This window comes from Alosa pseudoharengus, unplaced genomic scaffold (assembly GCF_046254945.1).
Source record: "Alosa pseudoharengus isolate Yale_2024_CS ecotype anadromous, Long Island Sound unplaced genomic scaffold, YU_APseudo_1.1 YU_APseudo_1.1_scf_9, whole genome shotgun sequence".
In the NCBI taxonomy this organism is placed as follows: Eukaryota; Metazoa; Chordata; class Actinopteri; order Clupeiformes; family Clupeidae; genus Alosa; species Alosa pseudoharengus.
This window is the reverse complement of record NW_027468881.1, coordinates 37376364-37392671: the sequence shown is the minus strand read 5'-3', so window position 1 is coordinate 37392671 and position 16308 is coordinate 37376364. Positions and strand designations below refer to the sequence as shown.

The following is a 16308-nucleotide window of genomic DNA, read 5'->3' as shown; positions in this document are numbered from 1 at the left end:
CCTGGCACCCCCTCGCGGCCCCCCAGGGGGCCCCGCCCCCCACTTTGAAAACCACTGGCCTAGGCTACCTCTACCTCTATCTCATTTCATTTTCGAAACCATTTCAAAGCCAAACGTTCGTCCCACCCCCTTGAAAAATATTCAGCCTCACGCTATGGGTTATAATACCGTCTTGCAATAACATTAGGTTCACATAGTCCTCATGAGGCAGCATTCATTTTACAAGCCACGTGTGGATGTCCGCACACTACCTCCCACCGTCCTCTTCTGCCTCTCCATTCGGCCAGCCACCGCGGCGGTTTTGATTTCTCCCCGTTTCGACGTAGCTTAACCAAGCCCACTACGCGTCTCAGCATGTTGAAACATTTTTTTCTAGAGCCAGCTGAAAACTTGGAATCTGGCTTGGTTGTCGACGACTACTAGAAGCCTACGGGGAGGAAGAAAGCGGTAGGCTATTCCCTTTCCAGACGGCAGCAGTTACTGGATTAGAAACATTTTATTGTTGCTGTTAGAATGTTTGCTGCCGTTCATCTCAGGCAATCCCCGTCATGACCTCACTCACCCGCCCTGCCAATCCACTGAATGGGATTTCTCATCGCGCAGTTGTTTGCTCTCTGTGATCATTGTGAACACTGATATCGGTTATTACTTTCGTCGATGACAGAGTGAACGAGCTACGTCTCTGTTTACATTTGCAAGCCTAGGCTACACATCTGTTTCACAAAGAAGCCGCTGACGTTTAACTGGGGTGAGTAACTTGCCATTTTCGTGTAAATAATGTGTGAGGATAAAAGAAAGAAAGAAAATCAAGACTGTCAAAAAAATAAAATATATCCTATATGCTCTTGGTATCGTGTGAGGTCTGAGATCATACGGCGCGTAGCGTAGCGCCTACGTATTTGGAACATATTTTGTTTTGATTGCTTGGCTGGCGCGTTTCTAGCTGTCTCTCTGTCGGAGTCGGAATCACCAGCATTAATTTTTTTGGAATTTTCAGATGTAGGCGATTTCTTTATCGGCATTTGCCGTGAGACATTTCTGACATATAGCTATAGCCTACATGAGTAGTCAGTGACCCATCATTGTTGCCGTCAACCGAAAGACACAATGTTAGCCTATCAGTTACCACCTTTGATTTATTTAGATCTCAGGCACTGAAAACCCAGCATGTCGCTTACTAGTAGCCTACTCCCGTTTGGACAATAACTGGTGTTTTGTCAAAGTATCTGTAGCTTTTAAATAGGTCGTAGTTAGCCTACTTATGGACCTTTTATGGCCTCTTGGCCTATAATTGACTGAAGAACTGAAGATGTTTATTGCTTACTTCATATCGCGTTGGAGGAACGCTCTGAAAAAGGTAGCTGGAGCGACTCAGGGAGTGGTAGACTTGGCAAACTGAAATGACTCAATTCTAGTGTAGCCACAGTTTACCCTATCTCTCAAAAACGAAATAGTGCTTAAGTTGCTATGCTCAGACATTTGGCTGATTGAATGCAGTTCCTTACAGTAAGCACGTTTGTGTGTGGCAGGCCTAAGCTACTTTTTAAATTCCAGATTTATTTAGCTGTTTTGGGCCAAAGTAGCCTACTGCGACACCAAACGCATGAAACACAATACCAGCATATTGTGTGTGTGTGTGTGTTTGTGCTGGTGCCTTGTGTCTGTTTTTAAATTAGCGAGACTGTAAGGTGACGTGCATACAGTGCTTCATGGTAAGCAGACTCCACCCTGGTGGACAGGGTTGTTGAGCCTCAATATGAAGCAGTGGATTGGGCTGTGCTGGCTGTCATCGCTGAAGGATTAGTCTTCACCCAGTGAGTGTGACTCAGCCAGCAGATCAAACCACAAACCTCTCAACACGCGAGGCTGACTGGACTCCCCACTTTTTTTAGAATATCCTGCTTATTATGATTACATTTGATATGAGATAGGCCTACAGAACACATGTGATGTGACCATATAGGAAACTGTCCTCACCAGTGCTTGACATGAAGGTTTATTTCATCCGGTGATTTTCAGTAGGTTCATCTGGCTCTTTGCCCTTGGCCCTGTGATCAATGTGATATTGCATCTGAAAGTCCCTTACTGGAAGTGAAACACAACTCAGAAACAACTAAGGAAAGGACTTTATACATCTCAATGAATCATTTGTTTGGTTAGTTTCTTCAGTTTTGGCAAATCCAACACATGTGTAGGCTACCTGTTTGTATCTTCATCACATCACATGCATCACATCTTTTGTAAAATAGCTCCCTCGATTTCCTGTATGCCCACTGTATGCACCTGCATGTAGCCTACTCATTAAAGGAGAATTCCGGTGTGATTTTGACCTAAAGTGTTTTGAAACATGATACCGAGTGTGAACGTATGTCTCATAGCCCATCTCGGCTTGTCCCCTGCACTCCGAAATCTGGCGCTAGTTAGCCGATGCTACCAACAAGGCGGTCAATGGTGGTGCCTCGGCATCGGCATAGCCATGCAAATAAATCACTGTTTTACACCATTTACGAGGCTCAATGTATCTCCACACTTCATTGGTAGACTTCCGAGGGCCCTGACATTTAAAACGAGACATTGAGAACTTTGAAAAAGCACTGGTAGTTTACTTACAAGACGATTTATACAGATAGTATCTTCACGAAGTTTAGCGTTTGCAGCCATCTTCTCCTTTAAGATTATGGAGATGAGTTGCAGTCCCTGGTTCATAAGTCTTATCATACTTTTTAGTTTGCTCTTTAGGCATGATGTGCTCTATAGACTAAACTATAGTTTTTTGAACACGCTAGTAAAGGGCATTGTTGTTGCCAAACTGTTTGCTGTTGTTTATGCTACATGCATGCTAATTTAGATTGTGTGTTCATATGTGCAGACATGCAGATGGGTTTGGGTGTGGGAGTGGGAGTTGGGTTTGGAGTATGTGTTGTGAGCAGGGGATGGTGTGCCAACATGACATAATGTTCATCCCTTTTTCTCCACTAATGCAGAAATTATTGTGTGTGTGCGTGCATATGTATACACACACACACACAAACAAGATTCCCTTCAGAAGCTGCACTTCTTGGGAATACCCAGTTCACATTGCATTTGTGAATCTGTGCAAACATCATATAAATGTGTATGGTACATGTACATAATGTAGGTTTTACATGGTGTAATAAATACATGTGATTTCAAATGTCCTAACAGGACTTGGGCAAGTGACTGTCTTCTATGTCTGTCTACACTGAATCCGTTAAATAGGCCCTTTTATTGCATCATATTCCTCATTCAAAATAGCAGAGCAATGCAAGCGACAGAAAGAAAATAAGACGACACCGGGCGTCTCTCAAAACGCCGAGTTGCATCGCGCTGCTCGCGTGGCTTGCAGTCAGGACACTGCAATTGAAAACAATGGAATTAAACAGATTTTATGGCTAATGTTCGCTCGCATCGCGTCCGGTTAGGACATGGTGTTATTTGTAATGCATACACACATGAAACCACTTATAGGGAAATAGGGAAATGTTCAAATCCTGTAGTTCACTGCTTTATCCGACTGATCCACTGACTGCCAAAGTCTGCAAATGTCGGTCACTCAGCATACATCCTCTCATACAAATTCTGGATGAGATTCTATGGTTAACCTATAAATACTCAGTTTTACATTATGACTTATATTTGGAAGTATGAAGTATGCATTTCCTGCCTGTCACATCACTGTTTGTGGTTCCACATGTTTACCATTAACCCTTTCTGTACTGCACTGCACCCCCTACTCCATGGTTTTCCATACATGCATTGAAGGTGCAATTATGTGAGTTACAGAGTGGTGAATTGTGGATGCCCAGAAAGGCACTCAGTGCTGCTCCGGTTCTGTGCTCTCCTCCCAGTGAGATGGGTTAGTGTGGCTTTAAAGGGAGCAACCAAAAAACATCCTCCTCAGAGAAATCAATCTGCCTCCATTTTGCCCAGACTCAATACGAGTGAGTGTGGGGATGTATGTCAGATCATTTGGTGCTGTGTTGCGTTGCTGTAGATGGTGTGTTGTGCTGCCAAGTGGGGTATGAAGGCCTGTCTTCATGGTTGTGATCGGGAGGTGGGAGGAGGGGCTTGCTGGACTGGCCTTCTAATGCCTCCTGGAATGTGGAGAAAGTCTGTGAGGCAGGGGCCTCCCAAATGAGATCACTCCAAAGAGGCTCTGGAGCCCTGAAGGCCGCTTAATTGGTGCCGTGGCTCTGGGCTGTGGGCTGTGGGCTTAAGTGGTGCGCTGGGCAGGTCCCGCGCGGCGTAGCGTGGCGTGGTGCCGCACACTCAGGGCTCCAGTCATCAATGGCCACGTTGTTCTGCAGGTTTTGTACAAGGCCTTTGGGGGGGGACCCCAAGATCCGCCCTTTTTTTTGAAAGGAAGAAAGACTGAAAGGAGGAAAGCAAGAGGCTTGCTGTCAAAAAGGGCTGTGTGTGATCCTGCATCTGATGACGGAGGGAAGGGCCAGCGAGAGCGTGGGCCGCGTGGCTCCAGAGACGGCGGCTTGAGTCTGGGAAGACTCGGACAGCAGGGATGGCAGCGGAGGGGGGTTGGCGTGCGTCGCAGAGTCGGTTTGGAACGGAGAGCGTGTTTGGGCTGGGGGATGATCACTTGGCGAGGGGAATCATGGGTAATGGAGATCATCCGCTCCGTTCGTCTCTGATCGGGAATGGGAGCATATATGGATGCTGTGGGTCACTGAGGCTGAGAAGATGATGGGCTCTGTCACGTGTGTCCTTGAAACAGAATTACAGGCAAATGGCGGTGCTCAAAGCACAAGCTGGGCAGCATGTTTGTGCGCAGGATGTCTCATTTCTTACTCTGAGTTGAGATCAACGTCAGCTCCCAGTGCCGACAAGATGTAGATGACTTTCCAATGCTACATTTAAGGCCATGGAACATGAAAAAAACTGTAATGTGTGAATAGAAAACTAGGTCATGTGAAAAAACACCCCTCATAAAATAAAATCCTTTGTCAGATGCCCAGTTGGCTCCAAAGTGAACACTTTCATCTAGCCTCGTACATTAAGGTTTTCAGATGACCATGGCCAGACCCCTCCCCTGCCCCCACACTACATGAATGTTTGATGGCGAGTGCCAAACGCGTGCCAGTCGCCAGTGCATCCTTCCTCCCTCCCTCTCTTTCTCTCCCCTGCCACGTTGGCCCATTTTCCTCACTAATTAGTTTGCCACCACGTGGAAGGGCACCAAACACCGCCTGTTCACTCCTCTGAGTGCCAGCGCGCGGGAGGGAGCTGAGAGGCGCCCATAGAGGCCCCTTGTTATTGCTCCTCAGCGCGGGCGTTGGGGTGGGTTGGGGTGGGCAGTGATGGGCGCCCATAGAGGCCTCTTGTTATTGCTCCTCAGCGCCGGGGTTGGGGTGGGTTGGGGTGGGCAGTAATGGGCGCCCATAGAGGCCCCTTGTTAATGCTCCTCAGCACGGGGGCTGGGGTGGGCAGTAATGGGCGCCCATACTGGCTCCTTGTTATTGCTCCTCAGCGCGGGCGTTGGGGTGGGTTGGGGTGGGCAGTGATGGGCGCCCATAGAGGCCTCTTGTTAATGCTCCTCAGTGCCGGGGTTGGGGTGGGTTGGGGTGGGCAGTAATGGGCGCCCATAGAGGCCCCTTGTTATTGCTCCTCAGCGCGGGGGTTGGGGTGGGCAGTAATGGGCGCCCATAGTGACTCCTTGTTATTGCTCCTCAGCGCGGGGGTTGGGGTGGGTTGGGGTGGGCAGTAATGGGCGCCCATAGAGGCCCCTTGTTAATGCTCCTCAGCGCGGGGGCTGGGGTGGGCAGTAATGGGCGCCCATACTGGCTCCTTGTTATTGCTCCTCAGCGCGGGCGTTGGGGTGGGTTGGGGTGGGCAGTGATGGGCGCCCATAGAGGCCTCTTGTTATTGCTCCTCAGCGCCGGGGTTGGGGTGGGTTGGGGTGGGCAGTAATGGGCGCCCATAGAGGCCCCTTGTTATTGCTCCTCAGCGCGGGGGTTGGGGTGGGCAGTAATGGGCGCCCATAGAGGCCCCTTGTTATTGCTCCTCAGCGCGGGGGCTGGGGTGGGCAGTAATGGGCGCCCATACTGGCTCCTTGTTATTGCTCCTTAGCGCGGGGGTTGGGGTGGGTTGGGGTGGGCAGTGATGGGCGCCCATAGAGGCCCCTTGTTATTGCTCCTCAGTGCGGGGGCTGTGGTGGGCAGTAATGGGCGCCCATAGTGGCTCCTTGTTATTGCTCCTCAGTGCGGGGGTTGGGGTGGGCAGTAATGGGCACCCATAGTGGCTCCTTGTTATTGCTCCTCAGCGCGGGGGTTGGGGTGGGCAGTAATGGGTGCCCATAGTGGCTCCTTGTTATTGCTCCTCAGCGCGGGGGTTGTGGTGGGCAGTGATGGGCGCCCATAGAGGCCCCTTGTTATTGCTCCTCAGCGAGGGGGTTGGGGTGGGCAGTGATGGGCGCCCATAGTGGCTTCTTGTTATTGCTCCTCAGCGCGGGGGCTGGGGTGGGCAGTAATGGGCGCCCATAGTGGCTGTTTGGTAGCCTTGTTAGTGCACCTGTAGCTCTCTCTCCTCCCGACCCCAGGGACAGGAGTAAGTGCTGCAGGTGCTAAAAGCACTTATGGGGCCAGACTCACTCGGATTGGAAATGGACTGAAACAACTGAATTAACCCCACCATCCGCTGTACCACTGATGCACAGAAAACAACTCAAGCATGTTATGTGTTCCTAATAGCCTGAATATGCTCAGAAGATTTGACATGTCTTCTGTGGTAGCATGTGTTTTTGCATTTCAGTGGGTATGCTTGCCACCCCCAGATGTGTGGAAGTCTTTAGTACTGTACTCTGTGATGACTGCAATGCTCAGAAATGCATTGAGTAATGAGTTCAATCACTGATTACTTTTGTAAATGATTAGAACTGGACTGTATCTGTAAACTGGCTGCACTTTTATTTATGGGCTCTCATGAAACAAGGATGTGTAAACTAATCTGGAGAAACACTACATGGAAACCTTTGGGGAAACCCAGGCATGATTAATAAATGCTAAGGGTAAAAATAAAAAATGATAAATTTAGATTTCACATAGTCACTTGATGTTTGGTACTTTTTTGTAAGGCTTTAAAATGTTATGATTCATTTCCAACTTCTCTTTGTGGTTAATAGTCTAAGTCTGATCCCACTCTGCTCAATCTTCCCGTTGTGATTGATTGTGTTTGTGCTCCTGCACAGCGCTGCATAGCATGTAAATGTGTGTTAAGGGGACATGCTCAGCGCTGCATGTAAATGTGTGTTAAGGGGACATGCTCAGCGCTGCATGTAAATGTGTGTTAAGGGGACATGCTCAGCGCATGTAAATGTGTGTTAAGGGGACATGCTCAGCGCTGCATGGCATGTAAATGTGTGTTAAGGGGACATGCTCAGCGCTGCATGTAAATGTGTGTTAAGGGGACATGCTCAGCGCTGCATGTAAATGTGTGTTAAGGGGACTTACTGCACACTGCTGTTTATGGAGTCTGTTGAGCTGCAAGGGAGATGACAACACTGCTAGGGTGTCTTAGAGCGTGTGAACTAATCTGTGTGTGTGTGTGTGTGTTTGTGTGTGTGCCTTTGAATGGAGGATGTGATTCTGGAGTGGGTCTGTAGAACACAGGGACTCTGTCCTCCCAATAGTCCCACTTCCTGTGAACTCTCGTGCGAGAGGACCAGAGAGGAGTCTGTGTGCATCATCCTTCTCCTCCCTTCAATCCCTCCTCTGTTCTCTCTTTTCCTCTCCTCCCTTCAATCCCTCCTCTGTTCTCTCTCTTCCTCTCGCTTTTTCGCTTTTGTCTTCTTTCCTTTCCCCCGCCTGGCCACAGCCCCCCTCTTTTATGGACCCGCAGAGATGGAGAAAGGTTTCTTTGGTCCTCAGCAACAGATGCATCTCTCTTTCACACACACTCACTTGCTCTTTCTTTCGCACACACACACGCACACACACACACACGCACACACACACACACACGCACACACACGCACACACACACACACACGCACACACACACACACACACACACACACACACAGCAGATGGAATGGAATGGCTAAATATCTCAGAAATGTGTTTGGTCCTCTCAAGGCTCACTGCGCCCTAGAGATTGTGAGGGTGGGCGTATTTTGCCGAACGGCCAATGGCCTGAAGCTAATCCATTTGGGATTGTTGTGTTCTCACGTCCAACTCCCATGCCTGCCGTGCCTGGCACAGTTCCTGTCTCAGGACCCGTTGGGATGCCAGGCTGGTCCGTCAGGTTTCTCCCAGAGAAACTGGCATGCCTGAACAGGACACTGCTGGAATGTGAGAGTTCCCTCTGGGCCAAACGTGCCTGGATCTCTCGGATATAAAAACGGAGTCAGAGGTACAGTTCTGTAAGTGACTTACCGTAAACAGTCAAAGCCGGCGTTGTGGAGCAGAAAGGCACAGGAGGATGTGAGAGGAGAGCTTTGGCCGCTAAGCAGGATGGGAAGTTTCGGCTCTTGTGAAACCTTCCCTTTCAGACACAGCAGTGAATATCTGGTACTTCACACTCACTGAGCCTGAAGGGCTGATCTGGAGTTGGGTGGCTCATGAGACAGACCACAGCGCACAGCGCGGGAGTCTTTTACTACTGATAAAACTCACATTTTTCCTGTGATATCTGTGCCTTTAAGTCACTGGCTGTGTGTGTGTGTGTGTGTGTACGTCTGTGTGTATGTCTCTCTTATTCTCTCTTCTGTCTCTGTCTTTTCTGTTACTCTATGTCTCTCTCCCGTGTGTGTGTGTGTGTGTGTGTCTCCCGTGTGTGTGTGTGTGTGTGTATATGTCTCTCTCCCGTGTGTGTGTGTGTGTGTGTGTGTATGTCTCTCTCCCGTGTGTGTGTGTATATGTCTCTCTCCCGTGTGTGTGTGTGTGTGTGTGTATATGTCTCTCTCCCGTGTGTGTGTGTGTGTGTGTGTGTATGTCTCTCTCCCGTGTGTGTGTGTATATGTCTCTCTCCCGTGTGTGTGTGTATATGTCTCTCTCCCGTGTGTGTGTGTGTGTGTGTGTGCATGCCTGGGGGGGGGGGCACCCTGCTGATCAGAGACTGGCGCTGGCTCACTCCATCTCCTGCAGTGAGGCGGGTCAGCAGCAGCAGCAGCAGCAGCAGGGCTCCTTATTGACTGACCTGAGCTGCCCCTCCGGCGTGCTCTTATCAGCCGGCCAGCTGAGCCAGCGCTCTCCAGCGTCCGCCAGGAGGCTCCGCTCACGATGATAATGACCGCCCCGCCGAGCGAGCGCAGCCTGACCTCAGATCAGTGTGGCGAGATGCGTGAGATGAGGTCTGCTCAGAGAACAGCATGTGCCCATGAGACGTGCTCTCTGCCGAACATCACTAGAATGTTAAGAACATATCCGCCCCACATGACCAAAGGCTGGACAGCAGCACTGACGCACACCGCCACCCAGGCCCACCCACCAGCCCTACTCCAGATCAGCCATGGAATGCCAATAGTCAGTTACAGGCGTGTGTGTGTGTGTGTTGTAACCGTGCGTGACAGTCCAGGGTGTGTCCAAGGAGACACTCTGCACTCAACTCCGCTGATTTGACTATGGGCTGTGGCTGACCGTAGAGGGTTTTTTTTTATTAACTCAATCACTTTATGAAAATGACCAGGTGAAGCGGCACTATTGTCAGGCCACACAATTGCTACATTGTGAATTGTCTGACGTGGGGCATAGTGAAGGATGATTATTATTATTATTATTATTATTATTACTATTAATTGCTCATTCTTTTGATGTAACTACTGCTTTGGCAACATTGTAACACTTACAGCCATGCCAATAAAGCTCATTGACTTGAAATGGTATTGAATTGATGGTTATTTCACGTCAGGATACTGAGGCTCATGCAAATCTTAACGCATGACACCAGTGTCCTGCCATGTCATGCCATGTTGCCTTTTAACATGGCCTATTCCAGACGTGTGTGTGTGTGTGTGTGTGTGTGTGTGTGTGTGACGGTGATGCAGAGGGGGCCATGTTGTGCTGCCTGTACGGTATGAGACTTGTTCTGCTCTCGCTGCCCTGTCTCTCTTCCTCTCTCTCATGGCTTGGCCTCCTGCTCCACCCTGGTCTCACGCGCAGACTGAAGCGCTGCTAACTTTTCTGTTCTAACGCGCAGACTGAAGCGCTGCTAACTTTTCTGTTCTAACGCGCAGACTGAAGCGCTGCTAACTTTTCTGTTCTCTCACGTGCAGACTGAAGCGCTGCTAACTTTTCTGTTCTCTCACGCGCAGACTGAAGCGCTGCTAACTTTTCTGTTGTTCTCTCACGCGCAGACTGAAGCGCTGCTAACTTTTCTGTTCTCTCACGCGCAGACTGAAGCGCTGCTAACCTTTCTGTTCTCTCGTGCTCTGTGTCCAGTTCCTCTATCACTGTTCCTTGTCCCATGCTGTCCACAGTCAACTGATCTCTCAATGACTCACTTGAGGTGTGTGTGTGTGTGTGTGTGTGTGTGTGTGTGTGTGTGTGTTGGGGGGGTTGCTTCTGTCAGTGCTGAGGATTATTGTGTTGTTCTGGAATGTTTTGCCTGAGGAGTGTGTTCAGTCAAGGATATCTGTACCTAGTGAGGCATGTGTGTGTGTGTGTGTGTGTGTGTGTGTGTGTGTGTGTGTGTGTGTGTGTGTGTGTGTGTGTGTGTGTGTGTGTGTGTGTGTGTGTGTGTGTTTCACCTCATTCATTGACACAGGGACTGTCAGTGCTCAGGAATGTGAGATGTATGAAAAGACAAGTTCTAACAGAAGCACTTTCTTTCCATTTCCCACTCTTTCTCCACTATCAACACAGACACTCTCTCTTTCACACACACACATGTACACACACACGTACACACACACACACACACACACACACACACACACACACACACACAAAGAGAGGGACTTTCATGATCTCTTCTTGTGTTCTGACTAGTACTCATTTCATCAGACAGGAGAAACACATACACATACACATACAAGCATGCACAAGCAACCAGTCACACACACACACACACACACACACACATGCTCAGACACGCTCAATCAAACATGTATGTAAACACATGAGTGTGTGTGCCCCCATGCGCTCTGCTCATGGGCTGATGTGTGTGAGTGGCGATGTGATGTGTTGGGGGTTGGGCTGCTGAACTCTGCGCTCTGATGGGGCCTGGTGTGGAGGCATCAGTGCAGACGGCTCCTGCTTCACTGCAGGCAGACCTCTGCTGTGCCAGGACGTCCTCTGTTTACCTTCCTGGAGTGTTTGCATCCATAAAACATGATTTCTGGGAAAACCTTTCTGCTGTTCACCCTTCAACACACACACACACACACTCACACACACACACACACACACACACACATTGGCAGAAACCCACCGTTGTTTTGGTCCTCGTTTACAGCCCTGTCCCCTAGTGAAGCTTACGGGAAGTCAGAGATTCTGATGAGTGTGTGTGTGTGTGTTTGTGGAGGGAGGGTGAGGTCATGTCAGTTTTTCCAAAATTATTATGGAGGGTAGGATTACATGTTTCAGATGTGCCTAGAGGTGAGAGGTTTTAGATCAGATGGATGGACCATGGCTGAAGAGATGTCCATGGTTTGTCACGTAGATAGTCCACCTTTTGGAGAATACTGCTTCATAGCAGAGGATATCTATTTATGGTCACAGGAAGTGTGTCCTGTCTGTGTTAGCCAGAGCTGGTTTGAACACTCGACGTTCCATTCATCTGAGTGGCGGGGCTGCTTCTCATGGAAGTGAATGGGCTTTCATGATCTGCTTTTGGGATGATGACCTCACAGCGCTGTGGGTTTGCGGCCTCCGCTCTCTGTGGCCGTGACTGACTCCTGCCGCCCTTCAGGCGGTCCACAGCCCAGCAAGGCAACAGGAAGTTCAGCTTTGTTTGCTAAATAAAGACATGGGTCACATGCCAATGGAGACGTCAGCCTCCGTATGTCCATGCCATTTGGACCGCTTTAATGGCCAATGTGTTTGTGTCATTAAACACCAATTTGTCATTTGTGTTTTCATTCACACGTGCTTCGACTCTTCCCGCATTTCATCCACACGTGCGAGCATGGCCCAGTAGGGATGCGTTGGTGTGCATGATCTGGCTACTGCACATTCACTCGTCCCTTCCCAGAAACCTGCTATTGGATCCAGCGCACGGCCTCAAACCAGCGGGAGAGAGCCTGCACAGGATGTACATCTCCGTTAGGAAGCAGGCTGTGTTGGCCTTCCTCCTCCACCTGTAGTGGACCTGCGTGCCGGTGTGTCCCAGTGGGGGGGGGGGGGGGGGGGGTGTCTGAACTCCTTCCTCCCTCTCCTCCTGCTCTGGTGTGGAGCTATGCGCTACATCTGTGTGAACCCCCCCCCCCCCATGTGATGTGATATGGGGCAGAGTGGAGGGAACGATGGATGCCTCTGCGGAGGATGATGGATGCCTCCACCTCTCCCCTCTTCCCTCTCCCCTCTTCCCTCTGTAAATCTTCTGTGGGGATTGGAGAGAATCGCAGAATGGGAGAGGACTAAACCCTACAGGATTATCTGTTCCCTCCTTCTCTCTCTCTCTCTTTCTCTCTCTCTCTCTCTCTCTCTCTCTCTCTCTCTTTCCCTCTTCTCCTCTCTCTCTATCCCTCTATCTCTTGCTCTCCCTTTCCACCCCCCCTCCATTCCCTCTTTCTATCCTCTGTTCTTGTCCCATCCCCCATCTCCAAGTCTCCCTCCCCCCCCCCACTCCCTTTCCCTCACTTCCTTTTTTCCTTTTTTCCTTCCCCCATCTCTCTCCCTCCCCTCATTTTTCTCCCTCTCCCTCTCCCTCTCTCGTTCCCTGTGATACAGAGAGCCTCTGATGAGCGCCTGTGAAGGCTCGTTGCCCATATTTAGCAGCAGCAGAGGAGGGGTGCAGCACAGCACAGGGCTGTGTGTGTGTTTGTTTGCACACACGGTTGTGGGGACATCTGACAGCGTGACTGGGACACACACACACACACACACACACACACACTGACTGACTGACTGACTGACTGACTGTGGCTTCAGTGGTTTGGAAAGAGGCAAAGGGCCTGTGATTCCCAGTAAGTGCACTGAGCAGTCTGGTTGGTCAGTTGAGCTCTGCTGGGCTCGGCGTCTCCATCTGGTTGGTCAGTTGAGCTCTGCTGGGCTTTGCGTCTCCATCTGGTTGGTCAGTTGAGCTCTGCTGGGCTCTGCGTCTCCATCTGGTCGTGCGTCTCCATCTGGTTGGTCAGTTGAGCTCTGCTGGGCTCTGCGTCTCCATCTGGTTGGTCAGTTGAGCTCTGCTGGGCTCTGCGTCTCCATCTGGTTGGTCAGTTGAGCTCTGCTGGGCTCTGCGTCTCCATCTGGTTGGTCAGTTGAGCTCTGCTGGGCTCTGCGTCTCCATCTGGTTGGTCAGTTGAGCTCTGCTGGGCTCTGCGTCTCCATCTGGTTGGTCAGTTGAGCTCTGCTGGGCTCTGCGTCTCCATCTGGTTGGTCAGTTGAGCTCTGCTGGGCTTTGCGTCTCCATCTGGTTGGTCAGTTGAGCTCTGCTGGGCTCTGCGTCTCCATCTGGTCGTGCGTCTCCATCTGGTTGGTCAGTTGAGCTCTGCTGGGCTCTGTGTCTCCATCTGGTTGGTCAGTTGAGCTCTGCTGGGCTCTGCGTCTCCATCTGGTTGGTCAGTTGAGCTCTGCTGGGCTCTGCGTCTCCATCTGGTTGGTCAGTTGAGCTCTGCTGGGCTCTGCGTCTCCATCTGGTTGGTCAGTTGAGCTCTGCTGGGCTTTGCGTCTCCATCTGGTTGGTCAGTTGAGCTCTGCTGGGCTCTGCGTCTCCATCTGGTCGTGCGTCTCCATCTGGTTGGTCAGTTGAGCTCTGCTGGGCTCTGCGTCTCCATCTGGTTGGTCAGTTGAGCTCTGCTGGGCTTTGCGTCTCCATCTGGTTGGTCAGTTGAGCTCTGCTGGGCTCTGCGTCTCCATCTGGTTGGTCAGTTGAGCTCTGCTGGGCTCTGCGTCTCCATCTGGTTGGTCAGTTGAGCTCTGCTGGGCTCTGCGTCTCCATCTGGTTGGTCAGTTGAGCTCTGCTGGGCTTTGCGTCTCCATCTGGTTCTGCTTCTCCATCTGGTTGGTCAGTTGAGCTCTGCTGGGCTCTGCGTCTCCATCTGGTTGGTCAGTTGAGCTCTGCTGGGCTCTGCGTCTCCATCTGGTCGTGCGGCTCCACTCCACAGCCGTGCTCTCCGCTCAGAGGTGCGCTAAACAAGGTCAGCCCTGCCCTGCCCTGGACTCCCTGTACTGTACAGATACGCCGCATCTGACTCTGCACATCACACTGACCCCAATTACAGCCACTGCCTGTGCGGCTGGTGGGGTGAGGGGAGTTCCTCATATCACACACACACACACACACACACACACACACACACACATACACACATTTTAATACCTTTATTTGTGTTCACATTTTACAGTAGATTTCATTGAACACAAACAATCTTAGATACCAGCATTGTAAACCCAGTAGCCTATGCCTCTAGTCTCAGTTCATGGGTACAAAAAACAGCGCCTTCTCCAGATGTGGCGACTGCCAATTATCACAGAAATTGAGCAGAATTTTGCTAGAGCCTTTGCTCTTGTCTTAGAGAGACCAGCAATCTGCAACCCCCTGACTACTAGTCTGTGGACATTACCTAGGCTTCCAAATATATACACCAACAGCTTACATTTGTACCCAAGCTGTACAACAATGTCTCTGAGTGGCTGATACTTTAAAAGCTTTGTAAGGTAGGCATCCTCTAGACTGTAGTCAAATGCACAGCCTACTTCAAGAATGGTTACTTCTCTGCTGTCCTCATCAACAACAACAACATCTGGCTTTTTTGCAGCAACATTTGAAAACACATTATTTCCACTATTACAGAGTTTGAACATGCAAGGTGAGACGCATACATTCTTATAGATTTTGCATGGTGAAGCATATGGAATTATGTGTTCAACTATTAAGTCAACAATTCTGTCATGTCTGGCAATGTACATTCCCTTATACACATAGCAGCCATTCAGAACATGAGACAGGGATTCAATAATTATCTGACTATCATGGTGCAAACAGTGGGAAGAGAATGTGTTAGGGTACACACACACACACTCACATACACACACACTCACATACACTCACACACACACACTCTCACACACATATACACACACACACACACACACACAACTAGGGTGGGATGAGGCAGCTGTGTAAAGGCTGTTATTAGTATGAAGTCTCTGGCAAAAACATCATCAGGGCTGCATTCCAGAGACACATCTAGACATACTTCATGTAAATAGGTGGGTGAGCCAAAGGCTTCCAAAAAAGTGCTCAGCCATTTCTTTAAACATGCGCCTGCTGCTATGAATTCTACTGGCTCTGAAACACTGGCATTCCAAAACGGCTTGTTCTCCCACTTCCTTGACACAAATAAATGAGCTCAAATCTGATCTGCTCCTTCATCTACTTTTAGTTCATGTCCAATCAGAGCAGATACTGTGTGTAGCCCTATAATGTCCAATCAGAGCAGATACTGTGTGTAGCCCTATAATGTCCAATTGTAGCTGCACCAGAAACTCTATTTTCAACCTCCCTCCTCACACTGTTACTAAAGGGATTTCTCCATCTGTCCTCAATTCACTCACAAATTCTCTTTCTGTTTTTATCTGACAAAAAAGACCTACAGGAAGTCTCTGGCTCTCCTGCATCAGTGGAGAGTGATAACAGTGAGGTCCAGAGGTAGTCTGATAACAAGGCTGTGCTCTCGGCCACAGAGGTGCGTGCGGAATCCATCCCGTCAGACTGGGTTGGGTCTGACGTGACAAAGTCCCAGCAGCTGAAACCTGAGCCTCCGACTTTCGTTTTAGTGGCATGTGTGTTTCTCTCTCAGGCATTTCCAGTCTCAACCGGCCTATCTCCTGCTAGTGTGTATTCTGTCATGTGGGACTGTAGGGTAGGCTCTCCTCCTCTCTATAGGCTGTGTGCGGAACAATGCACACGGCTATCTGACCGCTGCAGACTGACTGACTGGCCATATCTCTGATGCTCTGCATGGCCTCTTCTTGAGAGATACAGGCTCCTGCATGTGTCTGTCTCCAGTGTTTTGACTGCATGGGCCTAGCAGCAGGGGATCACTGATAGCAAGATTTAACATAAACACACTCTCTCTCTCTCTGTCTCTCTCACACACACACACACACACACACGATGCCCTCTCTGTGTGTCCTCATCCCGCATGCCTGGGGATTACCCTTGCTGGACATT

At 49.9% G+C, this 16308-nt stretch overlaps 1 protein-coding gene across 1 annotated transcript in view; it reads left to right on the top strand.

Moving 5' to 3' along the window:
• The first annotated feature begins 208 nt into the window (after positions 1-208).
• The window catches only part of src (v-src avian sarcoma (Schmidt-Ruppin A-2) viral oncogene homolog), a 43026-nt gene continuing 26926 nt past the window's right edge, over positions 209-16308 (top strand). Inside the window, exon 1 of the mRNA XM_076277403.1 lies at positions 209-748. The gene's annotated coding sequence lies outside the window, so the exon portion shown is untranslated. The remainder of the gene's footprint in view (positions 749-16308) is intronic.